This window comes from Mirounga leonina, unplaced genomic scaffold (genome assembly GCF_011800145.1).
Source record: "Mirounga leonina isolate KUSES-001 unplaced genomic scaffold, KU_Mleo_1.0 Mir_507, whole genome shotgun sequence".
NCBI lineage: Eukaryota > Metazoa > Chordata > Mammalia > Carnivora > Phocidae > Mirounga > Mirounga leonina.
In genome coordinates, this window is record NW_023270789.1 from 4,949,205 (window position 1) to 4,969,959 (window position 20,755).

The 20,755-nt window shown below is 39.0% G+C and overlaps 1 protein-coding gene across 4 annotated transcripts in view; it reads left to right on the forward strand.

Moving 5' to 3' along the window:
- Window positions 1-8,001: 8,001 nt before the first annotated feature.
- The window catches only part of CSDE1 (cold shock domain containing E1), a 40,197-nt gene continuing 27,443 nt past the window's right edge, over window positions 8,002-20,755 (forward strand). For all 4 annotated transcript variants that reach the window (XM_034990230.1, XM_034990231.1, XM_034990233.1 and 1 more), the window contains exons 1-2: window positions 8,002-8,101; window positions 16,293-16,680. The gene's annotated coding sequence lies outside the window, so the exon portion shown is untranslated. The remainder of the gene's footprint in view (window positions 8,102-16,292; window positions 16,681-20,755) is intronic.

Sequence of the window (20,755 nt, forward strand, 5' to 3'; positions counted from 1 at the left end):
AGTACAATTACGCATTTTTAAAATCCTTGCTAATATCTGACTAATTTTTAATTCTCCATCTACCTCATTTAGATTAGATACATTTCACAATAAGCAGTCATATTGCACATTTTTCAGCTATTTCACTTACAGTTGCCTCAGCAACCTTCAGAGGGAATTAAGTAAGGACTATTATCTGCTAATATAATGGAAAGCAGATCATGCTTTTTCTTTTGTTACAAAGAATCCTAAAGAGGAGGCAGAATCTTCAGAGCTTCTGAATGAACTACAATTCACTCAACATTTGATCTAGCCTCCTGAAAATACCGATCCTAAGATTCATTTTTTTTTCATATTTTAACATCTCTGAAATTGGGATAGGTCTTATACATGTAGGGGTTTGTAATGTAGTTGATCCTAAGCAAAAGCAAAATTGGCCGTTCCTGATGGCATGACTGGCCAAAGGTAAGCTCTTGGTATTTTGGTCAAGAAACTTTTAAGGGGCGCCTGGGTGGCTCAGTTGATTAAGCATCTGCCTTCGACTCCAATCATGATCCCAGAGTCCTGGGATCGAGCCCCACATTGGGTTCCTCGCTCAGCAGGGAGCATGCTTCTCCCTTTCCCTCTGCCTGCTGCTCCCCCTGCTTGTACTCTTTCTCTCTCTCAATCTCTGGCAAATAAATAAAATCTTTAAAAAAAAAAAACTATTTTAAGCACTATTTGAGAAGGGAACAGGGGTTTAGCTGTTGTCTGTGAACTTTCCATTCATGTGAACCTTCTTGTAAGATCAAGAGAGTGCCAGCATAAGAACTTGGAGTATGGCTGTATTCATTCTCTATTGCTATATAACAGATTACTGCAAATTTAGCACCTTAAAGCAATGCCCATTTATTCTCTTACAATTCTGTAGGTCAGAAGTCCATGCAGGGTTTAACTAGGGTCCCATCTAATGATCTCACAAGGCTGAAATCAAGGTGTCAACATAGGCTAGCATCTCATCTGAGGCTCTGGGCCCTCTCTCAAGTTCACATGGTTGTTGGCAAAATTCATTTCTGTGCAGGGGTAAAACTCCTAGGACTTCACGGCCAACAGGAGATCATCTCTCTGACCTCCCTTGTCTCCCACCTCTAGACTCCCCTCATAAAAGCTCACCTGAGGGGTGCCTAGGCGGCTCAGTCAGTTAAGCAACTGACTCAGTTTTGGCTCAGGTCATGATCTCAGGGTCCTGAGACTGAGCCTTGTGTCGGGCTCCACACTCAGCTCAGGGGCTGCTTGAGATTCTCTCCCTCCCGCTCTGACCCTCCCCTCACTTACACCCTCTCTCTCCTCTAAGAATAAATAAATAAAATCTTACAAATAAAAAAATAAAAGCTCACCTGCTTAGGTTAGGCCCAACCAGAAGAATCTTCCTCTTGATTAACCCAACTGATCAGAGATCTTAATTACAACTGCAGTAATCTCTTTGCCATAAAGGAGATAGGAGGTATCCTCTAATATCCACAGGTCCAGCCCATGCTCAAGAGCAGGGGATTATACACAGCATGTACACTAGGTGGTGGGATTCTCGGTAGCCATTTTAGAATTCTGCCGACCACATGGCTTTTAGCAGCTTGGAATAAAATCCTGGATACAACAATGAAGCACTCCTAGGACATCCTGCATTACCAGTATTCTTGGTGGCCCAAGAATAATTCTGTGAGGAAAAACCTCCACATATATGAGCCAAAAAGAGATTCAGCAAGATCAATGTATGCTAAAATTAGTGAACTAATTTTTAGTTCATTTAAGTACATTTTAATACATTTAAGCAGAAAAAGGTGCTTGCCTAGTCTCTTGTTAGTTTCCTAGAGTTACCATAACATTACTACAAATGGATGGCTTAAAACAACAGAAATTTATTCTCACAGTTCTGATGGCTAGAAGTGTGAAATTAAGGTGTTGACAAGATTGGTTCTTTCTGGAGGATCTAAGGGAGAATGTGTTCCCTCTTTTCTAGCTTCTACCAATTCTTGTATTCCTTGGCTTCTGGATATAGTACTGCAATTTCTGTCTCGTCTTCATATAATGTTCTCCCGATATGTCTGTGTCTGTGTCCAAATTCCCCTCTTCTAAGAAAACCAGTCATTGGATTAGTGTTTACTGTAATTCAGTATGATTTCATCTTAATTTGATTACATCTGCAAAGACCCTATTCCCCAAAAGGCCACATTCTGAGCTTCTGAGTAGACATGAATTTTGAGAGGACAATTCAATTAAGTATAGTCCCAATGTTTCTCCCCCCCACCCCAAACATTTAGTAATTATAAAGGAAAAATAACAACTTTACTTACGAATAATCCTGGCAGACTCCACTTTAACCAATTGATTAAGGCAAACATCACTAATAATACATTTCAACATCTTATGACCCTTGATATGAGGCAGTGAGAAGGGTACATAATCTAAATAATGTTTCAAGGGAAAGATCAGATAAAAACAAGCAGAGGGATGTTTACAAAATAACTGACCAATGTTGTTGCAAAGTATTCAGGTCATGAAAGATAAGGAACTATCATAGAATGGAGGAGAGTAAGGAGACATAACAACTAAATGCAGGGTGGGATCCTGGATTTGATTCTGGAAAAGAAAATGGATATTAGGGAAAAAACTGACAAAACCTGAATTAATTTTGTAGTTTAGTTAATGTTGTGTCAAGGTTAATTTCCTTGTTTTGAAAGTTGTTCTATGGTTAGGTAAACTTAACATAATGGGAAACTGGGTGAAGAGTTTATGAGAACTTTCTATACAATTTTTCTAATTCTTTTGTAAGTCTAAAATCATCTCAACAGGGACACCTGGGTGGCTCAGTTGGTTAAGCATCTGCCTTTCGCTCAGGTCATGATCCCAGGGTCCTGGGATGGAAGCCCTGCGGAGCAGGGAGCCTGCTTCTCCCTCTGTCTGCTATTCCCCCTGCTTATGTGCATGTGCTCTCTCTCTCTCTGACAAATAAAATAAAATATTTAAAAAATAAAATAATCTCAACAAATACATATTCTCCTGATTACTAATGAGGCTGAGCATAATTTCAAATGCTCATTTGCCTATACAATTTTTTATTTTTTTTTATTTTATTTCTTTTAAACAAGATTTTATTTATTTTAGAGAGAGACCATGAGCAGGGAGTAGGGGCAGAGCGAGAGGGAGAAGCAGACTCCTCGCTGAGCAGGGAGCCCAATGCAGGGCTTCCATCCAGTGAGCCACCCAGGTGCCCCTATACAGTTTTTTTTAATGTAGACATTCAAGTCATTCCCCCATTTCTTTTCCTTGACTTTTTCTTATTTATATGTATTAATTTAGTATATAGTCATGATACTAATACATTATCAGTTTTACGTGTTGCCTTTACTCTCCTAATTTGTTGATTTTTAATTTTTTTAATGCTGTCTGTTGATCAATGACTATATTAAAATATAGTCAAATTTAGTACTACAAAGAAAGAGATTCAGAAGAGTTAGGCTTTGTGAAGAAGTTTTAGGAATACCTTTACCAATTTACTTTGCTTATTTATTTTGACTTTATATACACACAAGAGTGACACATGATAAAAACGTTTTTAAACTTTTATCTAATTAAACCTAAACTACATCTAAACAAGTTTTAAAGCACTCCATTAATAAATATAAAAATTCTAAGTAATAACAGTATTATGTCAGAGTGAAATGGCAACATATTTTCTTCCTGCTGGTGCACAAATAATGATGTATCATACAATCAATACTGTCTTAGATTTAATGAAATGTATAATTCATTCATTTGATGAATATTTATTAAGTACTTACTGTTATATTAGTCCCTGTCCTAGGTTTAGGGGATGCAATGATGAACCAGAGAACTGAAGCCTGGGCTATTGTTTAGGAAGAAGAGGAATAAACAAATTCATAAATGTGTTAATTTTGGATAGCAATACATGTTATAAAGACAATAAAACAAGATAATGTTATAGAGAGTGACAGCAACAGTGGGTACTTTTACTTTAGAGAAGATCTTTGTGAGGCAGTAACATTTGAGCTAAAAACTGAATGATGAGAAAGTGCCAAAAAGTGATGATTGGTAGTGGTGGCGGGCATCTGGTTGGTTCAGTCGGTTGAGCGTCAGGCTCTTGGTTTCTGCTCAGGTCATGATCTCAGGGTCCTGGAACTGGGCTCCATGTTGGCCTCCATGGCCAGTGAGGAGTCTGCTTCAGGATTCTCTCCCCCTTCCTCTGCCCTCCAACCACGAGTGCGCACGTGTGCATGCTCTCTCAAATGAATAAAATAAATCTTAAAAAAAAAATAAGTGATGATTTGGGGAAAGAGAATTCCAGATGGAGGCAACAGTAAATGCAAGAGTTCTGAGTAGAAACAAATCTACAATGTTGGAAGAACCAAAATAGCAATGGAATTGAATCATGGTGAACTAGGGGTTAGAGATTTAGTGGGAACTAGGTCATTTAGGGCCTTGTAGGCCATGGTAAAAGAGTTTGGATTTTAAGTGCAATTGGTTTTCATTAGGATCTAATTTAAGTTTAATTAACAATATTCTTTTGTTCCACCTTTCCCTTTGGTTAACTGATTCTCAAAGCTAAAGTGTTATCGTGACTACCTTTATAGTGCAGCGGCTTAGCATGTCCACATAATTCTTGCCTTAAGTGCAATGTTGACACTTTAAAGGAAAGCATATAGTTTTTGCATTATTCTTATTTAGATTCTAACATTTTATTACATATTGCTTCTTATTCTTATTTACATAATGCATTTGAACTGTTGGGGGCTTGTTAATGAATACAAAGTTTTAGAATGCAGGATTCTAAGACTAAATCTTAATTATTTCTTAATAAGAAGAAATGATTATTCTTTATGAAAGTTTCTGCTCTAAGTGGTGTTTTCCTGTTCTAAAATCTTGAATATTGATCCCTTTACTATCCATTATTACCTAAATTTTATAAAAAGAAGTTCCCTTTATCTTCCCTAAATAGGAAGGACATAATGTCAGAATAAAAACAGTCCTTAAAATCTTGAATAAATTTAGCCTTATTTTTTAAAAATCTCCACATTGACCTAATTTTTCTCATTTTATAGAGAACTTACAAAAATCTCATCCTAGGAGCGCCTGGGTGGCTCAGTCGTTAAGCGTCTGCCTTCGGCTCAGGTCATGATCCCAGGGTCCTGGGATAGAGCCCCACATCTGGCTCCCTGGTAGGCAGGAACCCTGCTTCTCCCTCTCCCACTCCCCCTGTTTGTGTTCCCTCTCTCGCTGTCTCTCTGTCAAATAAATAAATAAAACATTAAAAAAAAAAAAATCCTGGGGCGCCTGGGTGGCTCAGTCATTAAGTGTCTGCCTTCGGCTCGGATCGTGGTCCCAGGGTCCTGGGATCGAGCCCCGCATCGGGCTCCCTGCTCAGGGGAAAGCCTGCTTCTCCCTCTCCCACTCCCCCTGCTTGTGATCTCTCTCTCACTGTGTCTCTCTCTGTCAAATAAATAAATAAAATCTTTAAAAAAAAAACTCATCCTATACAGCTGCCATCACTGCTCAAGAAAACCTTACAAATACGTAAAGGATGGTCACTTTTGATTGTCAAATATACTCTAGAGACATGTGCTTATTGATATTTGTAGAGAGAGAAAAAAACCATAATCATAATCAATTTCATTGTCTAAGTTTCTCAGAGAAGAAAAACCAATATGATAAATACCAAAAAATAATGTATGCATTTTTTTTGTTTCACGTTATTCCTTAATAGACTAAATACCTCCTCAAAATCCATGACTACCCCTGTTGTATAGGAAAAGGTTTCCCAAGTGACTTCACAAATTTCTGCTTTAACTTATTTCTGTTTAAAAAAATGAACAGAACTATATTTTTGAGCTTTTTAATTTGACTTCAAAATTAATCTGAAAAAAAATTATTGCTGCAAATGTAGTGATCTTCTAAAAATGAAGCCAACCTCTAATTATGGGTAGTACTTGTATAAAGAATAAATCACTTAAACTAGTGATTTAAATCAAATGACTCCATCTTTTGCTTTCTTGAATGCACTGGAAGCTAAAAAGTATGCTTCTGGATGCATGCATATTTGCATTTTCTGGTAAATGTAAACTGATACTAACTATGGATTGAGGAGGTATTTAAAGGCAATTGAGACCATCAGAATGATGAGGATGAAATGGTTATATGATTTAAGAAGGTATTTAGAAACTATGTGTAATGGTAGAAATCAAGACTTATTTTTCCTTATTAATCGGGATTGTAGAATTTAATGAGACTATTATTTTTTACATTTCCCATTACTATGATATTTGAGAATGTGCGCTTAGACCTAATTCTACTTTTAGCCCATCTTCACGTGACCTTGTTTCTAGTGCAAGAGCCCAAGGCAGTTTCTCTGTAACATTAGATTGGATTATCCAGACTAGATCTATTGCTAAGAAGAGATTTCAATTTAAGAAATGGACAAAGGAAACAAAACAGCTGGTTTGATATACTAAATGATTTGTACTGCCCCAACAGAACATTCCAATTTCTAACAACTTCTTACACTGTTGTTCAGTGCTATTCATTCAACAAGATTTTGAGAATTGTCTATACCACGCACTGTCAGGACCAAGGATGCAAAGATGAATGTCATAGGCTCTGTACTAAAGTATCGGATGCAAAGATGAATGTCATAGGCTCTGTACTGAAGTATCACTAGCTAGTATAAACTAATAATTACATTACAGTGAGCTATGAAAGCATTGAAAGCAAATGCGAAGCAAATATCTTGTGCCTAGGAAAAGTGTGGGAAGGCATCAAAGAGAACAAAGAGGCAGCTTGGAGGTGGAATGGAATTGGACCAATTGCAACAGAGGTAAGAGGAAAATCTTTTTAAAAATCATAAGTAAGATACTGCCTCTTAGAATTCAAGAAAAAAAATTGTTCAGAATTGGAGGCTGCTTACTCTCTTAACACTGCATCTTTCCTTCATTGCACTTATTTCACTGTGAACGTTTAAATTTGTTTTTGTGATTACTGAATGATGCTAGACTGAAAGTTTCTTGAGGACAGAACCATATCCATTTGTCTTGAGAACTGTATACACTCCAACGATGACACATAAGAGATGTAGGATAAATATGTATTGAAAGTGAAAATAAAGTAGCAGAGTTCTCAGGAGCGTGACTGGTCATTGTTTATCTAATACTGTCAAAAGGGAGAGCCGCAGAATCTGGGAAACGCATTCCTCTCACCAGAGGGTACTGCTCTATTGTTTGACAAGGGAAAATTCATTGAACTTTTCTGTGGCCACAATTAACTATTTTCCTCCTTCCTCTTACCCCGTTGGATTAATCATCCCTTTGCCTTGATTTCAACCTTTTGGTTACTGATTCAGCCTCTTTGATTACCGGATAGACCATGATTATCTTGTGGTGACTGCAAAGGTCAGATGAAGGAGGGGGTTTTGTTGTTGTTGTTGTTGTTGTTTTTTAATGATTATGCTGCCTTGCTCACTCTTGTCCGTCTGTTGCAAGCAGTATAGTTTCTGGGAGACAAAGGTACCACGTAAAACTTCCAAATTACCTTACTAAAAACCTACTCTATACTAATGAAAATTCCAATATATTATAGCAAACAAGAGGGAAAAAAAGACTTGCACTATGAGGAGAAACTGGGGTTTGAGGTTTCTGTATTATCGCTGAGAAAAAGCGAAATCCTTTATATGACATTCCTGGAAATGCCCTCTAAATTGTTCGCCCTCAAAGTTTACCATGGTCTCGCTGCTTAAGGCATATTCAGGTTTGCAAAGATCAGAGACGCCGAAAGTAACCCCACCCCATGCGTCCCAGCGGAGTCAGTAAACACCGAGATTGCTTCCCGCAGCTCACGGGGGAGGGAATGTAGGTTAACGTGGGCAACCATCTTGGTTGTGGCTAAGAGCAGCGCGCTAGTTGGCGTCACTCAGCCCTCATGCGCAGGCGTATTAGGAGTACACGCCCCCCGCCCCCCCCCCCGCTTCCCGTGCACGCGCTCGGAGCCCGCAACTCTCGCGAGAGAAGCGAGATTTATTCCTACGTACCGGGCCGTGCTGCTTATGGCGGCGCTGGAGAGGGGGCGCTGAGCTGTTGGGGTGAGTACGACCTCGGGGTCCAATTGTGGGTAGCAAGAAGCCAGGCTAGGGGCAGATGAGAAGACAAAGACTAACGGGAGAGACTTCTGAGTCAAGGTGGGCACTCCTAGAGCTCCGGGCAGGGAAGATCTCATCCTGAGTCTCTACCCCGGGCTTTTCCACCTGGTCCCCGTTTAACTATCTAAGCCTCATGTCAGGCCGCAGAGCCAAAACGAAGAGTCGAGGCCAGGCAGCCGTGCGTGGTGGTGGTGGTGGTGACTACAGTGGGGGGAGGGAGCGAAAATGGAGGCTCCGACCGCAGCCAAGATGGAGGCAGGGGTGCGGGGCTCGGGCGCGGAGGCTGCTGGGAATTGTAGTCTAGCCACTTCCTTCTCTGCGGCTTGGCGGGGGGGACGGGAACTACAAGTCCCGGCGGGCGGGGCGAGGGGGTGGTGGCGCGGTCCTTTGTGTGAAGTTGGAGGAGCCGGAGGCAGAGGGAGAGGGGCCTACTCTCACTCTGGACCCTGTAGTTTACTGTCCGTCACTTGCTTAGGGGTCTGATTACGAGTACCAGAGCGCAGTGCGGTAGTGGCGCCTCCTTTGTGTATGGACTGAGACCCTGCTCCATCTAAATGCTTGGAGACACCGCCTTTCTCCGACCACGTCTGGCACAGTAGCTCAGCTGAAGTGTTATCTTTATTTCCACTCACCTGGAGCTGTCTGTCTTGAATCCCCGCACCCAACCTTCCCTTCTTGCTTTCCCTTCGGCTTCTTGAGAAAGGAAACCAGCCCCTAATCTTCGGCACGTGTCTCTTCTCTATCCTGGGGTTAGGGCGTGCTCTATTAGAGCTCAGTGGAGCCGTCCTTACCGCCATCTCTGGCTCTTACGGTGCAAAAGCCTGGTCTACGTTGAGCAATGAACGACTTGGCTTCGTCATTCTGTGTAGAGTTAGTAGAGCCCTGGTCGGAGACATTTGAGGGTTTTAACCATCCGATATTTCGTCAATATGAAATTTTAGTGCCACGGTTCTTTTGCTTTAAGATTTTCCTTTAGAAACACCCAGGTGGCTGCTTTCTTCCTTCACTCAAAAGTGAGGCAGGGAACGCTCCCTAAAAACAGCCATCAATCTGCAGACACAAAAGTCTGAACATTGTAGGAGGAAGTAATTGTTTTGCACCTAAAATGAGTGAAAGAATGTGGTCCTCTTTAAAGACTTTGTGGAGACAGGCTTGGAGAGGGAGGGAGGACTCCCAAAGGCACTGTGGTGGTTAAATTTCCTTGGATAGACTTTGCTTTTGATGAGGAAGATATATGAACTGGCAGCTCTTGGCCAGAGCCACTGGTCTGTAAAATTCAGGTACCAAGTTACAGCTCGTAAGTTATTCTGTTATCAAAATGCTGAGTAATTTTCATTTTGAGTTTCTAGAAGATAAGCATTCTTAATACTACATTGAAGGGTACTGCAATACCTTGGTGCTTTGGGGGTACTAATGAATAATAGTTATTCTTGGTGTGGGTAAGGAGAGGGTTTATATGCCTGAATGGACATATACCTGAGTCATAATATCTAGATAAATATTCAACTTTGTTTCTTTTTGTTTCCTTTTAGCCTTAGGCCTGAAGTAAAAGAGATGGTAGTAGTTTGAGTGATTTTGCAGCTGCTCTGGATGTTTACCGTTGAGATGAGTATTTATAGCAGCTGAGTTGAAAAAGTATGTGAGGCGCAGAAGATAGGTTTTCTTTTTTTGTAATTAAGTTCTGACTTACCAAATATGACCTTTAGAGTGTGGTTGAAAGTTCTAGTAAATTTCTACAAATCAAAAATGAGATCATGAAAGCTGACATTTAGTCCTGCTTTATCCCACTTCTGTTTTCCCCTCCATCCATCTAAAGATATACTGTGCAGGGCCATTCAACATTTTAAAAAAATTATTTTAAAATAAAATATACATAACATAGAATTTATCATTTTAATCTTTTTTAAGTGTATGGTTCAGAGTTATTAAATTCATTCACGTTGTGAGGGCCATACTTTTGACAAGGTAGTTGAAACAGATGCTGTTTGGACAGATTTTTTTAAGGTGCTGAACTTTAGGACTGTATTATGAAATAAAATAAAAATCTTGATTTCGTTAAATAAACACAGAATTGATACCTTCTTAGCTTTGTCTTTCCAAAACCAAAAGGGAACCTACTTTGAGATCTTTGACTCATACTGTCTTACGGAGAGCTGTAAAACTTGTAGGATTTTTCATAATAGAGAATTATAGCCACAAAAAAAAATTTTTTTTTTTTTCTAAGACTTCGTGGCTAGAATGTCTCCAAGGGTGAAACTGCTTTAGTAGAAGTGACTTGTTTTCTTGAATTCCATCATTTCTTGATGTTAAATTCTTTTTGCCAAGTCAGGATTTAAAACATTCCTTTGTCTAGATGTTGGATGTTTTCCACTTCCATGTATGAGTACCTGGTTAAAAACAATGCAAAACTGGGCGCCTGGGTGGCTCAGTTGGTTAAGCGACTGCCTTCGGCTCAGGTCATGATCCTGGAGTCCCAGGATCGAGTCCCGCATCGGGCTCCTTGCTCGGCAGGGAGTCTGCTTCTCCCTCTGACCCTCCCCCCTCTCATGCTCTCTCTCTCTCTATCTCATTCTCTCTCAAATAAATAAATAAAATCTTTTAAAAAAAAATGCAAAACTTTTTTTCAGTTCATACTGCCAAGCCTAAGGAATTGTGCTACATTTTTCGTTAGGGTTATTAAACTGCAATATGATCTAGGCAGTATTCTGTTCAGAAGTATTGACTGGTAATTTTATTTTGGGGGTGTTTTTATATTTAATATGCCCTTTAATGCTGAGGTAAAACTGTGTAGTTGAAAATAAACTGATCAGCAGTTTCTCCACAGTTAACATGTAGGCTATCCATTGGTTTGTAACTATAGCCAGTAGATAACCAGCTAGTTATTTGCATTTCTGCTTCTCAAATGTAGTATGTACAAGCTCCTGCTGTGGTCAGATTTGCTAGATAACTGCCTCCTTTTATCTCAGAGTCTTCGCCCAGGAACCTTTTGTTTACTATTTATTGGGCATGCCAGTGCCTTTTGCCCTCCTGAGCCTATACTTTCTGTGACCAATATAGTAGCCACTAGCCATGTGTGGCTGTTGTGCATTTAAACTGTGTACATTATGAATTGAACTGTGTTATAATTGTAAAATAAATATTGGATTTCAAAGAAAACTTTTAGATTGATGACGTATGGAAAGTAACATTTTGGATATATTTGATTAAATAGATTTAATTAAAATTAGTTTCACCTGTTTCTCTCAGCTTTTTTTTATCTGGTAGAGAGCACGCGTGCACAAGCAGGGAGAGCAGCAGGGAGAGGGAGGGAGAAGCAGGCTCTGTGCCGAGCAGGGAGCCCGAGATTCGAGATGCAATATGGGGCTTGATCTCAGCACCCTGAGATCATGACCGGAGCCGAAGGCAGTTGCTTAACTGACTGAGCCACCTAGGCGCCCTGTTTCTCTCAACTTCAGTATGATTACCAGAAAATTTTAAATTACATATATGGCTTGCACTATATTTCTGTTGGGACAGTACTGGTCTGCACTATTCTCTGATTTTGTGTCTGGAACATTCAGCTTCTTACCCTGGCATCTGTCCTATTTCAAAGTATTAGTGTATTGTAAAAACAGTTAAGTGATAAATGGATACGTAACTTTAAATGTCTTAATAGCTGTTCAGGTAACTAACAACCCATCATAATTGCTATTACTAAACATACAAAAAGATAGTTGCAGCAATTTGATATTCTTTAATTTCTGCTCAACATGTTGCTGACTTAAATTGGTTAATTATCTGAACTTTATCATTTTCCATAGGTTGTAAAGTAAAAGTGAATTAAAACCTGTTAAGCTTCAGTTATACAGGTTATAGCAAAATATGACATACTTAAACTTGTCTTGAGTTTTAATCAAGAAATATGAAGGAGGAAGTTAGGGTAAGAATATTATTCATACAAAGCAACAATAGAGAACCTTTTCAGTCCCATGCTGCCTAATTGGATCTTTGCTCTTCTCAAAAAAAAAAAAAAAAAAAAAAAGTACTTTCTGAAGAAAGTAAGTTAGGTGGGGAGACTTATAGACTGGTTTAGCCTTTCATTAACATTCTCCCCCAAGTGAGTGCTGTACAAACTCTGAGAATAATTTGTCAAAATGACAGATTTTAGATGGATTGCTGGCCACATAAATTATAGTTCAACACGTATTTAGTGCCTACTGTGTGCCTGGTTTCGAGTAGTCCTTTTGAGGTAAAGCAACGAACTGGGGGAGACTAAATAAAACAGGTGATGATAATTTTAAGACAGGTGAAATAGGAAATGACTAATTGGGTTATCAGTTTAAGGGATTAGCTTTAACTTCCAACTAAAACAATGACATAATAGTTGATAATTAACTAGGGATGATACTGTTTCCAAACTGAGTAGATAAGTTAGCAATCGAGGGACTCTCAGATCAACATTTAAATTGCCTAAGTATTTTAGTTGTTACTCTGTATTTCATGTGACTTAAGTAGCCTTTGGGGGCTAGAGGGAATGCGCTGTGTTCAGAGGGGTAAGGCAGAAGACTTGTCAGCACCACCCATGATTGTTAATAATCTTGGCATGAGTGCATAGCCAATTTTATTAAAATGCACAGTGGGTACTTTTAAGAGTTTCATTAAGTGTTAATTTGACTGAAAAGTGTTTAGTTTAACCATAGAAATCTCATAGCTGTGAAAGTACTAATGAAGTGAAATTCCACCACTTGGGGTTTTTCATCACAGATGGTGGGTTTGTTTGAGCTTTAATAGATCCTAATAGGCTTCATTAGTGCCCAAGACTGGCTCTGCAATGCTCCAGATTTTAGATTCTGGAGGTCTCATTTCTCTGTTACTATATAGACAGTTCTTAATACAACATCCTACACTAGGTTAATGCAATTCAAGTTTTTCAAGATAGGTTCCCCTCCCCCCATGATATACACAGTATTGTCCTTAGCAGTTTGATGAAATTCTTGCCTGTTTTATCAGATAGCAATTTTGAGGTCTTTGGGTTCATAAATAGATGTAAGATAGTAAGATTAAACCACTGTATTGAGTCTGTATTTTTAAAAGAAGACATTATTTCTTGATGGGATAAATAAGACTATACAGTTAACCAAAACAAAATTTTTAGAAGTTAGTAGAACTGTCTGCACTTAAATTTGGTGTCGTTTTCCTATTATGGATTAACTGCTTCTTTGCTGTTGTAGTTTTGCTATGATTAAGTTTGGCGGTGCTGGATTAGTGCTGAAGGGGGCTGTGATAAATAAACTTGAGTTTGTTTCATAATTGGAGGAACAGGGGCTCCTGGGTGGCTCAGTCGGTTAAGCGGATGCTTTCGGCTCAGGTCATGATCCTGGGGTCCTGGGATCGAGCCCTACGTCTGGCTCCTTGCTCAGCGGAGAGCCTGCTTCTCCCTCTGCCTGCCACTCTGCCTACTTGTGCTCTTTCTCTGTCGAATAAATAAATAAAATCTTTAAACAACAACAACAACAACAAAAATGGAAGAACAAGATACATAAAAACATGAAGTAAAAAAAGGGCAGAAATGATTTGGTATCAGAGAGAATGATGCAGACAGTGGGAGTTACTGCCTCACAGTGGAAATTAAGGTAGTAAGTCTGTACTGGAATGGTCAAGAAAGACTTCTTTGTCACTTTGAAGATGGCAAAATTATCTTTGTGAGAAGACCCATATGTGCACAAAGAAGACTAGAATTCAGGCATCTGCCAGGGGTTATAAGGATTAGGCAGGAAAATAAACCTATCTAGGAGAAGAACTGGGGAGCCGTCAAAAGGTAAAGATGGAAAGGTAGAATAGAGAACATCTTAAATCGTGGTTCTTAAATCCTGGCTGCAAGTCAGAAACATAGGGGCCGGGGCTGGCGGGGGCAGGATAAAATGTACCAACTCCTGGGACCTAACCCTAGTGAAATTAAATTAGAATCTCAAGGTAGGATCCAGGCTTTGATTTTTTTTGTGGGTGGGTGGGTGTGTTTGTGTGTGTGTGTGTGTGTGTGTGTGTTAAGTTACCCAGGTAGTTGGGTTGGATGTGCAGCCAGGATTAAGAACTTCCCATCTAGAATGCTGGAAAAATCACTGAAGTTTTGGACAATGAAATGAGATGAAATTGGAATTATAGATTGATCAGTCTGGCGGTGTTATGTGACAGAAAATGAAAAGGGTTGACACTGGAAGTTAGCAGATGTGTTAGATATCTGGACTTAAGATACGGTGTCATTTAGGACAAAAGATCTCTTTAAGGAAATATTGATAAGACTTGCAACGTAGGGTGTGGAGGTGGAGTGGAAAGAGTCAAAGATCATAACAGAAGTGGCCCTGCTTCAGGCCAGTTAAATTCTTTGAGCGGGGACTGGGCATAAGTATTTATTAAAACTTCCCAAGTGATTTGCAACCATTGCTCTAAGAAGTATCTAGTCTGGGGAAATAGAATGATCCAAATAAAATCTGAAAGATGGGACAAATGTAATATTTGATATTTGAAGTAATAATATAAAGTCAGGGAATGTTAGGTATAGCCCCCCCCCCCCCCACACACACAAAACAGCCACAGATCAGCTGTTGATAAGTTTTCATTTTGCATATGTGAAACAAATTTAGAGAGATGAAGTGACTTGTTCATGGCATTTTACTAGGGAGTGTCAGTGAATGAACTTGAGCTCTCCTAATCTATAAACTTAATTCACAAGCTCTGGCCTCTCACCATATAGTCATTCTTATTTCTGATGTTTTTAAAATAAACACACTATTCAATTTTGACCATTTCTAAAACCAAGTCCGCCTTTTTCTTCTCCTCATATAGTTTAATATTTCAGTCAGTGTAAAAGAATCATTTTTATGGCCAATATAAAGCACAGTTCTGTGGTTTGCCTTAAAAATATATTTCACTTTCCATCTTTTCTCATCTTGTTTCTTTTTTATAGACATTTCTCATCTATTTCTGGCAACAGCTCAAATGAGATTTCTGTTTTCTTCACTCAGTCATCTCCCATAGGATTTCAACACTTAATACCCTTTCATCAAGAACTAAGGCTCTCTATTTCCCGTTATATCAAGTTGAAATACTTCATAATCTGGCTCCACTATACCTGTCATACCACATATCCTATTTCACTCTGCTCTGGCCAGACTAGCCTATTGATTCTTCTGAAACAAGTCACACTTGTTGCCACAGTCCTTCATATAATAAACCTCCCTTGATGTCAGGCATAGAAGATCATATACATGGTCCCTGCTTTCAAGGAACTTAGAATTTAGTGGCAAACCCTGGCTTGGCTTGTGTGATGTGCCTAGAATACTTGGCTGTTTTATTTCTCTCAAAATTTTGCCTATTTCTCCAAATTAAGTCTCCACCTCTGATTAAAAGCCTTCTCTGACTGTGCTCACCATGTTGCTTCAATGTATATATAATGGTGAATAAACAATAAGAGTAGTTCTAATATAGAGTATATGAAAATCAGTACTCAGGGCGCCTGGGTGGCTCAGTTGGTTGGGCGACTGCCTTCGGCTCAGGTCATGATCCTGGAGTCCCGGGATCGAGTCCCGCATCGGGCTCCCTGCTCGGCGGGGGGTCTGCTTCTCCCTCTGACCCTCCTCCCTCTCGTGCTCTCTGTCTCTCATTCTCTCTCTCTCAAATAAATAAATAAAATAAAATAAAGAATTGTTAAGAAAATCAGTACTCAGATTAGTTGAGCAAATTATTTTTGGCATTTTGTTCTATATTCTGGTTTTTCTCCACATATAACTTGTTATACGCAAATTACTTGATGGTGGGAACTTCTTTTATATTTTCCACAATACCTACCACAGTGCTAGATGCTTATAAAACACTAGTATTAAATTGAATATTATGTTCTGTAACTTAGAACTTACGGTGTGGGGGTGTCACCAAGGAATGTGAAATTCCCATTTTGAGCGTGACCTCAAAGGAGGTGGTATCCATTAGCACTTGAGAGATTCCTCAAATAACATCACATGAGTGTGCTTCCAAGTTCCCTGCATTACTTGTTTGACCAGGGATTCTAAGTTTATGAAATGAGCCTGTCCCTCTACCCACCCTCTGTCCTGGTTCTTTTATGTAAATTATACTTAATGTCTTCGTTTTTTATCCTTAGTATGAAGTGTAACAGAACAGACTTTACCACCTGAAACTGCTGCTTCCAGTTCAGATCAGGCAAGGAACAGACCTCGAAACAACCAACAAGACCAAAGAAGAGTACACTTAAGTTGAAGACACAACACTTGATCTGAAACAAGAAGTTTGTGCCTACTCAACAGCTTTGAAAGAGCACTTCCCAACGCTGCTAGTAGTCTTTGTTTTCTTCAGTGCTGTACTGTGAGATTGCCCGGTGCAGCAGCAGTTGTATTCTTTATTAGCTTGATAGATCATTTTCTCTCGCTCTTTTTTTTTAATACTAGCAACTTTCATCCTTTGAAACGTGTGCTGAAAAAGAAGAATCAGCAAATACTACTGAAAGTGCAATATTTGATTATCACTGCGAGGTAGGTTTATAGTTTTCTGTCCGCAAGAATCAGTTTATAATTTTGGATTTCCTAATAATCTTGGTCAAATATCAAATGTTCTTAATCTGTTCTTCTTTAAAGATATTCTGAAAACAATTTACATTCTCAACTAGTCTGAAAATATCAAAACTAGATTAATTTACTGTCTCTTAGTAAACAAGGACAATATTTATGGCCACACTATGGGATTTTTCACACAGGATTACATTTGCTAATACATGTGGATCTCTCTTAATTTATTGGTCTCTTAGAAAGAAAAACTCTCATCTATACTGTTTAAAAGTTAGGGTTTCAGTTATGGATGCCCTTTGGAGGCTATGTTCAGAGGTCTCTGTAAACGGGTAAAGAAAGCTTAGAGAGAAGGGACATTTTAGGTGAGTAGTGCTTTGAGAGAGAAGAGGCTTCTAGTAGCAGCAGCAGATCAGGGAATAAGCAGATTCAGGGAAATTTGAAAGCACATGGTATAAGGTGAGTGAGTCCATTATGAACAGAGTAGGAAATAGAGTTTTGTGGGTAGAGAGAGTAATTAGAGTCGGAAATACAGTTTTGTGGGTAAAGGGAGTAATTAGAAAGGGAAGTTTGCTGAAGGCAGGTTCTGAAGGCCCACTGTGTTTGACTTTGTTATGTGGAGAAGTCATCAGGTGTTTATATTTATAAGCAAGGACTTAATGGGTTTTTTATTTCAAAACAGATAGTTTTATTGCTTCAGATTTTAAAGATACACTTACAGAAGCATATCTTTTAAAACAAATGGTGCAACTTTTAAGGGATAGGCTGAAGATGGGAAGACCTGTTACGAGCAATGGATAGAATATAAGGAAGATAAAAGCCACAGAATAGACAGAGAAAGAGGCAGTAGGTGTTTCAGTGGTAGAAGAAATAGGATAACCAATTAATTGAATATGAAGATGAGCCTGGAGGGAATTGACCTAGTCTATCCAGTTGTAGAAGTTCAAAACCTTTGTTGTTCATAGGAATAGGGAAGCTTATGTGGGGACTTGCTGAAAGCAAAATATGTTGTGGAAATCTATTGCATTCATTAGATAGTAATTTGAAAATTGAGGAAATATGCTAGCATGGAGTGTTGAACAGTGGTTTTTTGGGGAGGGAGGATTAGGAAAGGCAATTTTCCTTTTTAATCTTTAGGTTTTCTAAAAAAAAAAAAAAAAAGAAAAGAAAAGCTTGGTATTCAGAAAGGAGTCCTCACTTTATAGGTAATAAATGAAGAAGTGCCAAAGAAGAGAATGTTCAGAGAAATGGGTAGCTAGGAAGGAATACCAAGGAAGATAATTTCAAGGAGGATTTGGTGGTAAACCTTATTAAAAATGCTGCAGCAATCAAATAGAATGAGGAATGAAAATACTAGGTCATTCCTAGGTTGTTGTCTTATAAAATCTTCATCACCATTTCAAGAAGCACTTGGGCCTTTAGTCTGCAATTTATTTAAAGGTTGATGAGCCTACTATGGTAATGACCTTACTGTGAACCAAAATTACTCCTTAACTGAAAACCACCAATAATAACCAGTTTATTTATCTTTGTTCCATAAACAGTTACTCAATCTTAATGCTGTTGTACTATTTGCTTTTTCTGTTTGTTTCTTCATACCTCCTCATCTGATTTTAAAAAATAATTTTAGGCTGTTATAAATTGTGCTGGGTTAGATAAGATAATGCAGATTGAAACTGTACAGTTTTATCTTGACTGTTGAAACGGGTAAAAGACTAGAACTAAAGCTTCAATTTCATTTTACTGAATTGTAGAAATGGATTTAAAGTAGAAGTGCTTTTTTTAGCCTAATTCTTTGTATTCTGAATATTAGTTTACTACATGAACATTTTTATAAATTTTATTTTTATTTTTTTAAAGATTTTATTTATTTGAGAGAGCATGAGAGGGGGGAGGGTCAGAGGGAGAAGCAGACTCCCTGCTGAGCAGGGAGCCTGACACAGGACTCCAGGATCATGACCTGAGCCGAAGGCAGTCGCTTAACCGACTGAGCCACCCAGGCGCCCTAAGTTTTATTTTTTAAAGATTTTATTTGAGAGCGAGAGAACGAGCTGAGGGGGGAGAGGGAGAAGCTGGACTCCCAGCTGAGCAGGGAGCCTGACGTGGGGCTGGATCCGAGGACTCTGGGATCATGACCTGAGCCAAAGACAAACGCTTAGCCAGACTGAGCCACCCAGGCACCCCTAAAAAAATTTTTTTTTTTTTTTTTTAAGTAAACTCTACCCCCAACGTGGGGCTCAGACTCACGACCCGGAGATCAAGAGTTGCATGCTCCATCCGCTGAGCCAGCCAGGCACCCCAGCGTGACCATTTTTAATATATAAATATATGCACTCATAGCTCAAAATTTACAAAAGATAAATAACAATTGGGGTAGGAGATACAGTAAAACATGTTCTGATTATGTAGTTGTAAAGTATTCCACTTAAAAGGGGTACAGCAAAGGAAATACATCTGATAATACAATAGAACCCCAGATTTTAAAAGGGACTTTTGTAACAGTGGTAAAGGTATTACATAATTAAGAAGGAATAAATATGGGGCCCCTGGGTGACTGAGTTGTTAAGCATCTGCCTTTGGCTCGGGCCATGATCCCGGGGTCCTGGGATTGAGCCCAGCATCAGGCTCCCTGCTCAGCGGGAAGCCTGCTTCTCCCTCTCCCACTCCCCCTGCTTGTGTTTCTTCTATGGCTGTGTCTTTCTGCCAAATAAATAAAATCTTTCAAAAAAAAAAAGAGGAAGGAATAAATATGGGAGACATTGGTCTGAAAAAATATCAAGGAAGAATAAAGCTTCTAAGAAGTTTGGCATGTGAAATGGATTTGTTTGCTCAAGGCAGTCTAAAGGTGACAAAAGGAAAGGAAAGGTGGGAACATTAAAAGAAAACTAAAGCCCCAGATTGAATGAGAATATAACTCTTGTTAACTTTCTAGGAATGTGGTAGTAGTTAGTGGAGACCTATGACCAGGAACTATACAGGTCTTGACTGATTTTCAAAGTCAGGTGTGGGAACTTCAGAGCTTGCTCTCTATCCCTAGCAAAATCCAAGAGCAAACGAATTTGAAAAAAAAAGACTTTTCAATAAGGACATTTGACAGAGTATCTCATGATACTCTGATATGGTCACTCTGGAGAAATGTAGGTTGGAGTATAATACATTAAAAGGTATTAACTAATGGACTGATTTTCAGAGAGGTTTCTAAGTGTGTGTTGCCAGATTTCTCTCCTTGCCCTGCTTTTGAAAAGGACCTGATTATAAATAGTTCTGTGAGCACTTACGTGCTAAGCACTACTATAAGTCTTTTTAGTGGGAAGCTCATCTAACCATCCCCAAATCCCTGTGAGGTAGGCATTAAGGAAGGGCATAGAAGAATGCTTAAAAAAATCGATTACAAAGCCTAATTTAAAATTATCTCTAAGTTGGAATTGGAACTCCAGGTTAGCCAACAAAGGAATTGTAGCATTCGATTAGCTTTTTCTTCAGGAACAAGATGAGTTACAGAAGCACTAAAAGGAGAAAACCTGATTTTACTAATTAATTTGTTAAGAAATGATGTGGAGGGGCGCCTGAGTGGCTCAGTCATTAAGCGTCTGCCTTCGACTCAGGTCATGATCCCAGAGTCCTGGGATCGAGCCCCGCATCTGGCTCCCTGCTCTACGGGAGGCCTGCTTCTCTCTCTCCCACTCCCCTTGCTTGTGTTCCCTCTCTCACTGTGTCTCTCTCTATCAAATAAATAAATAAAATCTTAAAAAAAAATGATGTGGAGATGTTTTACTATACAAAGTTACTGAAACTTAGGTCTGTAAAATCAAACAATCACTCCGTGCTTTCTTAATGTTTGTCAGGATACAGTAAGAGTAGTAGTAAATTGCACTTTAATGAGTAATTATTTGGAACATCTCCAGAACTTCAGTTATTGAGAAAAACAGTTGCATTCAGAAAACTGAAAGGATCAATGGAAGTTAAGGGAAGGTATGTTTAGATAATACAAAGTCACTTTCTAAAACTGCCTTCAAATGAAATAGGCTACCTTTTCTAGACTAAT